Source organism: Zea mays, chromosome 2 (genome assembly GCF_902167145.1).
Source record: "Zea mays cultivar B73 chromosome 2, Zm-B73-REFERENCE-NAM-5.0, whole genome shotgun sequence".
Taxonomy (NCBI): domain Eukaryota; kingdom Viridiplantae; phylum Streptophyta; class Magnoliopsida; order Poales; family Poaceae; genus Zea; species Zea mays.
The window spans coordinates 135,469,977-135,478,790 of NC_050097.1; the positions used below are offsets into that span (position 1 = coordinate 135,469,977).

The 8,814-nt window shown below is 42.9% G+C and overlaps 1 long non-coding RNA gene across 1 annotated transcript; it reads right to left on the reverse strand.

The window, feature by feature from the left end:
• Positions 1 to 206: 206 nt before the first annotated feature.
• On the reverse strand, positions 207 to 621 carry LOC103646983 (uncharacterized). The gene is made up of 3 exons (XR_002267630.1): positions 536 to 621; positions 372 to 460; positions 207 to 285 (listed from the first exon to the last, which is right to left on the reverse strand). It is a non-coding gene; the product is annotated as an uncharacterized lncRNA (long non-coding RNA).
• Between the last annotated feature and the right edge of the window lie 8,193 nt (positions 622 to 8,814).

Below are 8,814 nucleotides of genomic sequence, written 5' to 3' on the forward strand. Positions count from 1 at the left end.
CGCCATTGATGATCAAAGAACATTTCTAAAGATTTCTCAAATCTTACTATATACCTTATAAAAAGAAACAGAGGGAGTACTGATTTCTTATTAGATTACTTGACGCAGCGAGATGTGAGTTCATGGCATAGAAAACCATAGAATTTGGTTAAGACAAACTGGCAAAGAAAGTCATTAAATGCAGTTGACAAAAGAGTGCAGTATGCATACCCGATAGATGATGTGTCCAGCTCTTTCTTTGAAAGAGTTATAGTGATCATAGAGACATGTCTTGTTGTCTCAAGCCTGCAGAGGGATATAATCTTGAACTCCAAAATTACGGGTTCATGTGCAGTTATAGTTCTATCCTGGAATAAAAACAAGTCACTTACGGAAGTAGGCCTTCTTCCAATGGCTCCCACATATCAGTAATATCAGTAGATCCAGTGGTGGTATTCTGATGGAGGCCAACAATCCTCCTCTTCACAGTAATAATAGTAACAATTAGAATCAAGTGATAAGTAATATTAGCAAGCACTAGAGCCATAAGGAGTACCTTGATCAATTCCACAACCATGATAGTCTTATTGATAGCCCTCCCCATGGCCTTGAATACAATCTCATCAGAACCTTTGTCCTTAAAGAAATATTATGGTGCAACTTATCAGGCACACAACACAACAAAAGTATATTGCATAAAAGCAGTAGTATCTCATAAAGTGAGGCCATGCGAAGGCATTCTGGACACTCTTGCACACTTTGAAATTATAAAGCGCAAAAAACTGCTTGAACAAAAAGATATCAGACACAAAAATGGCCAAGAATAAATATAAGTATCCAACAAATTTCACACAAATTCAGAAACATAAGTTGCTATGATTAATGAGCACTGGGGTCCTAATTTCGAAAGGAGACACATATGGACCATATGACAAAAATGGCAACATGTTGACAGTAATAGTATTGCCACATCCACTGCATAACAAAAAAACAGTAAGCCAAGTACCAAATCATGACTACTAAAACAGGAAGGTGATTAGACAGTTAAGACAATAACAGTATCATATATTCTGCCTTTTTCCCGTGGTGCATCGCATCACAGACATCATACACTTTTATTTGCCACCACATATCTCAGCGAATGTCTAGACGAAAATCTGGTCTTCTTTAGCATAACATACTTTGGGTTTTCATGGGCACATCAAAAAGCGCTTGCCATTTCCTATAATGTTGCAGAAGTTGCAAGTTTAGGGTGACATGCACATGACATCAGCTACAACAAGCTTAAAAAGAAGTGTCCTGAACAAACAAAGGTCAATAAGCACTGGTAAGCCTATAACAAGACTGAAGAATCTGTATCAAAATTCACTGAATTTCCCTATACATATATGGTAGAAGAAACTTTGATTGTCCACAATGAATATAGTCAGGATGAAATAATAACAAAAGACCATTAAATAAAAACAGTGGTAAGAAACATAAATGGGTAACAAAAACATATATATTGTGAAATGTATATACCCGTGTACGTTTTGGAACTTGACATCCTTTAGCAGCAAAGGTTTATTCTGCTAGGAAAAAAGGCCAAGACCCATTCGGGTGAGCAAAACAATAATGGTTGGGATGTCAATAAACATGATGACCATCAACCATATTTAAGAGTAGGATGATAAGTCGTACCTCTATCAAATGATCGAAAGATAGCTCCACGATGTCCATTGGTAGATAGTCATTGCCATTGCTGATATTTATTACATAAATAAGCATTTCAGCTAAATATAAAAAGATAATGTGTTTTGAGAAGTCCAAATTCTAAATAACTCTAGGCAAGTGGTACTGTGGTAGCATACCTAAAACCCATATGCTCTTTGTTGGACAAGTCTTACTGTTTTGGGGCCTGTGATGACAGAAGGCATGCTATTATTGTCTGAAAAAGAAGTTGAGCCATAAAGTTGCAGTGGCAGAGCATATCATGTAGTTCCCAACACACAAAACGATAGGATGCCAATGTTGCAGTGACAAACATCATTTCAAAGAAACAACCTTATAATTGTGGAAATTCAAAGTTTCTGAAAAAAACGACTTGACATTGAGTTGGTAACATTATGTTTTCAGTGAGGTCAAAGCGCAAGGCGACAATAAAATGATGTAATTATCTATTCAACGCTAATACATGAGTGCTCCTTTCTATGGCCATGAAAATTATAGACTCACTTAATTATGGATCTAACTTTTGTTCTTAATAACACTAATGTTAACTATTCCATAATAAAGAGTCTGATGAGTGCCATGTGAAAAGATGGGGTTGCACTTGAAAGGGAATTAGGCTTACACCTAGTTCCTATATAATTTTGGTGGTTGAATTACCCAACACAAATCTTTGGACTAACTAGTTTGCCCAAGTGTATAGATTATACAGGTGTAAAAGGTTCACACTCAGCCAATAAAAAGACCAAGTTTTGGATTCAACAAAAGAGCAAAGTGGGAACCGAAGGCCCTCTGGTCTGAGAGCACCGGACTGTCCGGTGTACACCGGACAGTGTCCGGTGCACCACCGGACAATGTCCGGTGCATCAGAGGACTCAAACTTGAACTCGCCACCTTCGGGAATTTCCAGAGGCGACTCCGCTATAATTCACCGGACTGTCCGGTGTACACCGGACAGTGTCCGGTGCGCCAAGGGAGGTCGGGCTCAGGAACTCGCCAGCTTCGGGAAACTCCAACGGCTCGTCCGTTATAATTCACCGGACTGTCCGGTGTGCACCGGACTGTCCGGTGCGACTCCGGAGCAACGGTCATCTCCGCGCCAACGGCTCTCTGCCGCGCATTAAATGCGCGCTCTGCGCGCGCAGAAGTCAGGCGCACCCATACTGGCACACCGGACAAGGAACAGTAGATGTCCGGTGTGCACCGGACACCCAGGCGGGCCCACAAGTCAGAAGCTCCAACGGCTAGAATCCAACGGCAGTGATGACGTGGCAGGGGGCACCGGACTGTCCGGTGTGCACCGGACTGTCCGGTGCGCCATCGAACAGACAGCCTCCCAACGGCCACTTTTGGTGGTTGGGGCTATAAATACCCCAACCACCCCACCATTCATTGCATCCAAGTTTTCCAGTTCCCAACTACTACAAGAGCTCTAGCATTCAATTCTAGACACACCAAAGAGATCAAATCCTCTCCAAATTCCACACAACGCCATAGTGATTAGAGAGAGTGATTTGCTTGTGTTCTTTCGAGCTCTTGCGCTTGGATTGCTTTCTTCTTTCTTGATCCATTCTTTGCAATCAAACACACTTGTAATTGAGGCAAGAGACACCAATCTTGTGGTGGTCCTTGTGGGAACTTTGTGTTCCAAGTGATTGAGAAGAGAAAGCTCACTCGATCCGTGGATCGTTTGAGAGAGGGAAGGGTTGAAAGAGACCCGGCCTTTGTGGCCTCCTCAACGGGGAGTAGGTTTGCAAGAACCGAACCTCGGTAAAACAAATCCGCGTGTCTCACTTGTTCATTCGCTTGCGATTTGTTTTGTACCCTCTCTTGCGGACTCGTTTTATATTTCTAACGCTAACCCGGCTTGTAGTTGTGTTTATATTTGTAAATTTCAGTTTCGCCCTATTCACCCCCCTCTAGGCGACTTTCAATTGGTATCAAAGCCCGGTGCTTCATTAGAGCCTAACCGCTCGAAGTGATGTCGGGAGATCACGCCAAGAAGGAGATGGAGACCGGCGAAAAGCCCACTACAAGCCAAGGGAGCACTTCATCGGAAGAGTCCCACACCAAGAGGAGGGAGAAGAAGAAGATCTCCTCCAACAAAGGGAAGGAGAAGAAATCTTCTTCTCACCACAAAGAGAAGAAGGAAAAATCTTCTTCCCACAAGCCGCATCGGAGTAAGGACAAGCAAAAGAGGATGAGGAAAGTGGTCTACTACGAGACCGACACTTCATCAACATTGACCTCCGGCTCCGACGCACCCTCCGTAACTTCTAAACGCCAAGAGCGTAAGAAGTTTAGTAAGATCCCCCTACACTACCCTCGCATTTCTAAACATGCACCTTTACTTTCCGTCCCATTAGGCAAACCACCAACTTTTGATGGTGAAGATTATGCTAGGTGGAGTGATTTAATGCGTTTTCATCTAACCTCACTCCACAAAAGTATATGGGATGTTGTTGAGTTTGGTGCACAGGTACCGTCGGTAGGGGATAAGGATTATGATGAGGATGAGGTGGCCCAAATCGAGCACTTCAACTCTCAAGCGACAACGATACTCCTCGCCTCTTTAAGTAGAGAGGAGTATAACAAAGTGCAAGGGTTGAAGAGCGCCAAGGAGGTTTGGGATGTGCTCAAAACCGCGCACGAAGGAGATGAGCTCACCAAGATCACCAAGCGGGAAACGATCGAGGGAGAGCTCGGTCGGTTCCGGCTTCGCAAAGGAGAGGAGCCACAACACATGTACAACCGGCTCAAGACCTTGGTAAACCAAGTGCGCAACCTCGGGAGCGTAAAGTGGGACGACCACGAAATGGTTAAGGTTATTCTAAGATCTCTCATTTTCCTTAACCCCACTCAAGTTCAATTAATTCGTGGTAATCCAAGATATACTAAAATGACCCCCGAGGAAGTCATCGGGAATTTTGTAAGTTTTGAGTGCATGATCGAAGGCTCGAGGAAGATCAACGAGCTTGATGATCCATCCACATCCGAAGCTCAACCCGTCGCATTCAAGGCGACGGAGGAAAAGAAGGAGGAGGCTACACCAAGTCGACAACCAATAGACGCCTCCAAGCTCGACAATGAGGAAATGGCGCTCGTCATCAAGAGCTTTCGCCAAATCCTCAAGCAAAGGAGAGGGAAAGACTACAAGTCCCGCTCCAAGAAAGTTTGCTACAAGTGTGGTAAGCCCGGTCACTTTATCGCAAAATGTCCATTATCAAGTGACAGTGACAGGGATAACGACAAGAAGGGCAAGAGGAGAGAAAAGAAAAGGTACTACAAGAAGAAGGGCGGCGATGCCCATGTTTGTCGGGAGTGGGATTCCGACGAAAGCTCAAGCGACTCCTCCGACGACGAGGACGCCGCCAACATCGCCGTCACCAAGGGACTCCTCTTCCCCAACGTCGGCCACAAGTGCCTCATGGCAAAGGACGGCAAAAGGAAGAAGGTAAAATCAAGATCCTCCACTAAATATGAAACCTCTAGTGATGAAAATGCTAGTGATGAGGAGGATAACTTGCGTACCCTTTTTGCCAATCTTAACATGGAACAAAAAGAAAAATTAAATGAATTAATTAGTGCTATTCATGAAAAGGATGACCTTTTGGATTCCCAAGAGGATTGTCTAATTAAAGAAAATAAGAAACATGTTAAGGTTAAAAATGCTTATGCTCTAGAAGTAGAAAAATGTGAAAAATTATCTAGTGAGCTAAGCACTTGCCGTGAGATGATCGACAACCATAGAAATGAAAATGCTAGTTTAAATGCTAAGGTTGATTCTCATGTTTGCAATATTTCAACTTCAAATCCTAGAGATGATAATGTTGATTTACTTGCTAGGATTGATGAGTTGAATGCTTCCCTTGCTAGCCTTAGAATTGAGAATGAAAAATTGCTTGCTAAGGCTAAAGAACTAGATGTTTGCAATGCTACCATTTCCAATCTTAGAGATAAAAATGATATTCTTCATGCTAAGATTGTTGAACTTAATTCTTGCAAACCCTCTACATCTATTGTTGAGCATGTATCCATTTGTACTAGATGTAGAGATGTTGATGTTAATGCTATTCATAATCATATGGCTTTAATTAAACAACAAAATGATCACATAGCAAAACTAGATGCTAAAATTGCCGAGCACAACTTAGAAAATGAGAAATTTAAATTTGCTCGCAGCATGCTTTATAATGGGAGACGCCCGGGCATTAAGGATGGCATTGGCTTCCAAAGGGGAGACAATGTCAAAATTAATGCCCCTCCTAAAAGATTGTCCAACTTTGTTAAGGGCAAGGCTCCCATGCCTTAGAATAACGAGGGTTACATTTTATACCCTGCCGGTTATCCCGAGAGCAAAATTAGGAGAATTCATTCTAGGAAGTCTCACTCTGGCCCTAATCATGCTTTTATGTATAAGGGTGAGACATCTAGCTCTAGGCAACCAACCCTGCTAAGTTGCCTAGAAAGAAAACTCCTAGTGCATCAAATGATCATAATATTTCATTTAAAACTTTTGATGCATCTTATGTTTTAACTAACAAATCCGGCAAAGTAGTTGCCAAATATGTTGGGGGCAAGCACAAGGGGTCAAAGACTTGTGTTTGGGTACCCAAAGTTCTTGTGTCTAATGCCAAAGGACCCAAAACCATTTGGGTACCTAAAGTCAAGAACTAAACTTGTTTTGTAGGTTTATGCATCCGGGGGCTCAAGTTGGATACTCGACAGCGGGTGCACGAACCACATGACTGGGGAGAAGAAGATGTTCTCCTCATATGAGAAAAACCAAGATCCCCAAAGAGCGATCACATTCGGGGATGGAAATCAAGGTTTGGTCAAAGGTTTGGGTAAAATTGCTATATCTCCGGACCATTCCATTTCCAATGTTTTTCTTGTTGATTCCTTAGATTACAACTTGCTTTCCGTTTCCCAATTATGTCAAATGGGCTACAACTGTCTATTCACTGATGTAGGTGTCACTGTCTTTAGAAGAAGTGATGATTCAATAGCATTTAAGGGAGTGTTAGAGGGTCAGCTATACTTGGTAGATTTTGATAGAGCTGAACTCGACACTTGCTTAATTGCTAAGACTGACATGGGTTGGCTCTGGCACCGCCGACTAGCCCATGTTGGGATGAAGAATCTTCACAAGCTTCTAAAGGGAGAACACATATTAGGATTAACAAATGTTCATTTTGAGAAAGACAGGATTTGTAGCGCATGGCAAGCAGGGAAGCAAGTTGGCACTCATCATCCGCATAAGAACATAATGACGACCGACAGGCCACTGGAGCTCCTACACATGGATCTATTCGGCCCGATCGCTTACATAAGCATCGGCGGGAGTAAGTACTGTCTAGTTATTGTGGATGATTATTCTCGCTTCACTTGGGTATTCTTTTTGCAGGAAAAATCTCAAACCCAAGAGACCTTAAAGGGATTCTTGAGACGAGCTCAAAATGAGTTCGGCTTAAGGATCAAGAAAATAAGAAGCGACAACGGGACGGAGTTCAAGAACTCTCAAATTGAAGGCTTTCTTGAGGAGGAGGGCATCAAGCATGAGTTCTCTTCTCCCTACACGCCACAACAAAATGGTGTAGTGGAGAGGAAGAATCGAACTCTATTGGACATGGCAAGGACCATGCTTGATGAGTACAAGACTTCAGATCGGTTTTGAGCCGAGGCGGTCAACACCGCTTGCTACGCCATCAACCGGTTATATCTACACCGAATCCTCAAGAAGACATCATACGAACTCCTAACCGGTAAAAAGCCAAACATTTCATATTTTAGAGTCTTTGGTAGCAAGTGTTTTATTCTTGTTAAAAGAGGTAGAAAATCTAAATTTGCTCCTAAGACTGTAGAAGGCTTTTTACTTGGTTATGACTCAAACACAAGGGCATATAGGGTCTTTAACAAGTCCACTGGACTAGTTGAAGTCTCATGTGACGTTGTGTTTGATGAGACTAACGGCTCTCAAGTAGAGCAAGTTGATCTTGATGAGATAGGTGAAGAAGAGGCTCCATGCATCGCGCTAAGGAACATGTCCATTGGGGATGTGTGTCCTAAGGAATCCAAAGAACCTCCAAATGCACAAGATCAACCGTCCTCCTCCACGCAAGCATCTCCACCGACTCAAAATGAGGATGAAGCTCAAGTTGATAAAGAAGAAGATCAATCCAATGAGCTACCTCAAGATGACGGCATAAATCAAGGGGGAGATGCAAATGATCAAAACAAGGAGGATGAAGAGCAAAGACCGCCACACCCAAGAGTCCACCAAGCAATCCAACGAGATCACCCCGTCGACACCATCCTCGGCGATATTCATAAGGGGGTAACCACTCGATCTCGTGTTGCTCATTTTTGTGAACATTACTCGTTTGTTTCCTCTATTGAGCCACACAGGGTAGAGGAAGCACTTCAAGATTCGGATTGGGTAGTGGCAATGCAAGAGGAGCTCAACAACTTCACTAGGAATGAGGTATGGCATTTAGTTCCACGTCCTAACCAAAATGTTGTAGGAACCAAATGGGTCTTCCGCAACAAGCAAGATGAGCATGGTGTGGTGACAAGGAACAAAGCTCGACTTGTGGCCAAGGGATACTCCCAAGTCGAAGGTTTGGATTTCGGTGAAACCTATGCACCCGTAGCTAGGCTTGAGTCAATTCGCATATTATTGGCCTATGCTACTTACCATGGCTTTAAGATTTATCAAATGGACGTGAAAAGTGCCTTCCTCAATGGACCAATCAAGGAAGAGGTCTATGTTGAGCAACCTCCCGGCTTTGAAGACAGTGAGTATCCTAACCATGTCTATAAGCTCTCTAAGGCGCTTTATGGGCTCAAGCAAGCCCCAAGAGCATGGTATGAATGCCTTAGAGACTTTCTTATTGCTAATGGCTTCAAAGTTGGAAAGGCCGATCCTACACTCTTTACTAAAACTCTTGAAAATGACTTGTTTGTATGCCAAATCTATGTTGATGATATTATATTTGGGTCTACTAACGAGTCTACATGTGAAGAGTTTAGTAGGATCATGACACAGAAATTCGAGATGTCTATGATGGGGGAGTTAAAGTATTTCTTAGGATTTCAAGTGAAGCAACTCCAAGAGGGCACCTTCAT